Consider the following 3159-nt stretch of genomic DNA (forward strand, 5'->3'; position numbering starts at 1 on the left):
TACATTTACTTGAGAAAATATCTTCGGTAGAGACACTGTTTTGTGGGGTAAGTGATTGTTGCTACGGTTATTGCAATCAAATCTGTGATTGGGGGATTTGCAGGAGTGGACTTAATGTGATTAGCTGCTTTAACTGTCCGATTACAGGTGTCAAATTGGCTGTCCGATACAGTCGACTGTCCGATTGCCCTGTCCGATTACAACTCTAAAGATTAATTAGTGCTAAAATAAAGCAGTTAAAGGACCAAAATCATTTGAGGACATTATAATGGCTATAGCTGGTCTTGGAGGAGAGAGAGGCGAAACTGTTATGTTTTGTTATTTATACAACTCATAAGTTTCATCACTCCACTGCCTTTGCTTAGTCCCTAAAAAACGCAACTGGTTCTTTACCTTTCTAGATGTAAACCATAAATGGTGCTAATCAAATCCGATTCAATTTCTCACAGATTTCTGTCGTAAAATGGAATTTACATCTTCTCTTTCTTTCCCCGGCAAAAGGCTCATAAACCACTTGACACGAACCGTGGAATCCCCTGTGCAAGACTTCTGCTCAGCTCTATGCTACATGGAACCCAAATGCGTCAGCTATAACGAATTAGTGGCCAGCGGATATCCAGTAATCACAAAATGCGAACTGAATAAATCCACACACAATGAACATCCTCAGGATCTCAAGTCTTAGACAAACTACAGATATAAAGGTACAATAGTGAGTACATTCTTATCCTGTTTTTGCTTTTCGTTTATCCTTGGTTTTGGTGATTTTTGATGGTTGGTTGGTATCCTATCATGGCCAAGTGAATAAATTTACTTGTCATGAGGTAGATTAGTATGCCAAGATGGCTCAACCTTGGGTTGTTTGGCTTGTAAATATTTCGATGGTAAGTTGTTTCGCTTTTATGTTATTTGGCTGGTTGCACAATGTTTGTTTGCAATTGGTTTGTATGGTTGACGAGTTGCGTGGCTGGTTGTTTGGTTGATTTGATCTCATGTGACATTTCAATTTTCATTTCAAAGTATCATTACCACTTACCACTTTAATTGGCATATATCTGCTTTTAAACCTCGTTTTCACACCAGAATACTTGTGGACAGACTCCTTGCCAACATGATGGCACCTGTCAGGCAGGATTTACAGACAAAGGTTACAGATGCCTTTGTCCACCTGAATACAAGGGCACCAATTGCGAGGGAAGAAACGGTAGGTAAAAAAACATTTTTCATTTGGTGAAATACTTTTATGAAAAACTCTACCTAACCCTTTAAGTTATCTTTCGATGAATCCAACTGTAAGTCTTATTCAGCCAGCCATTCAAACGTCTGCTCCTCCAGATGTCTGAATCCCCTTTTGTCCCTCCTGCTTTCCTATCCATCTGTCTGACTAAGCGGCTGCCTGTCTAGACTTGTATTCTTTTTACCCAACTCACATTCTTTTGTTCAAAAATCAATTTATCATATATATGCTGGTTCTTTTTCCAACAGTAACATGGATACAGATGACGCCATCTACAGTTTGCTTTGGAGCAAGAGATGATTCGTATGGTTTCTTTAGAACTACCAAGGAGGGTAACATCATTACATTCAAATTAACGTACAAATCCGGTTACGTGACCTGTCATTCATCGAACCCAAGCTATCAATCCAAATGGGGATGCCTTTGGAACCGTCTCATTCCCAACCAAATGGCCACGTTGACAACTGACAAAAACCGTAATCTTCTTCTCCCAAAGATTGATTTGTTATCAGATTATTGGGGCTGCAAGTTTTACAGCCTGCCTTGGGCCACAATTGAATCGCCACAACTGCTCTTTGCTAATTTTTCTACCCCCCTGATGGTGGAGACGAACCAAGAATTCCAAATCTGGTACAGCGAGGGCTTGTTCAAATGGGGTTATGGCGATAATGGGTACGAGAAAACGTGTGTTGCAGTGTATGGTTTGTATGTTTGAGTAGTCGCCCAAATTAGAAAGTAAATTGAAGAAGAGAGTGCCAAAATTGTTGTTCACGCCTTTATTATTTCAATATTAGATGACTACAACTCACTACGTTATTTTTGGTTTTATTTTTGTATTTTGTTTTACTTTTGCTTCTAGGAAATTTTGAGCGACATTCACTGTTTGAAATACGAATTGTTTATTACCAGCCAAGCGACAAGCGACCCTGGATTGAGAACGGCCAACGCTTTGCCATTCATTTTCAAACCTGAAACAGCTGATTGATGACATCAAACTTATTTAAAAAAAAAAGTTATTGTAACATTGTAACCGTACTGTTACGGTTTTTATCAGGGCGAGAAATCCATCTAAAACACCGCAGTTTATACAATAATTTTTTTCCTTAAGCTTCCTTATAAAGAAATATATAAAACATCGCATTAACCGAAATTCAACTTTTTAGCCCATCCGTGCTATAATTACAAGAGAGCACTAACAACACACCATATGGTGGAGAAAATGTGACGACGATTCCTCATGCATAATATTTGGGAAATGGTATCGTTTCGTGGGAGATGCAGGAACAAAAATGCCAACCCAGTGCGTACCGGATAATAGATGTTGTGCGATCTTCTCAGGCTGGCTATACGGCGGTCACCACACATTGGTGAGGTTTCCTTCAATGTCTGCTTTACCGGAGGTTAAAATTGTTGCAAGAAATCAATTAACATACGTGTGAAAGAATGCGGATCCTATTTTATATAAAAACTAGAAAAAGGTACCTGGTTGTTTTCTGCGCTATTGTGGCACAGACAGAATGCTATAAACAAGTTATTTTGCACAGTGAAAGGATCCACAAATCGAGTCATTGGCACATGTACTATTATGTATGACAGGGACTTTAAAAATCTCACATGATCCAGTTTTTATGATTAGTGTTAAACAGTCAGTATTTGGAACACAAGAGTACCTTTGGACGGTGTATTTTGATCTTCCAAGTATGAGTACTCCTGAGAAGTTTTTACTGAAGGTATGAGTCAGTAATAAAGACTGGCGCTTCTATAACAGGTAGTTTCGTGTTAACAACTGGGTTGAAAACGTAAATTAGCCACCGTAAAGGGTAAAAAAGCTGACGTTGCGAGCGTTAGCCCTTTGTCACCACAGTTTCTTTAGAAACTTACCCCTTTATTCATTTGACGCTTATATAACCTCAGCGAAATCA

Source organism: Pocillopora damicornis, chromosome 1 (genome assembly GCF_964200805.1).
Source record: "Pocillopora damicornis chromosome 1, jaPocDami1.2, whole genome shotgun sequence".
NCBI classification, from domain to species: Eukaryota; Metazoa; Cnidaria; class Anthozoa; order Scleractinia; family Pocilloporidae; genus Pocillopora; species Pocillopora damicornis.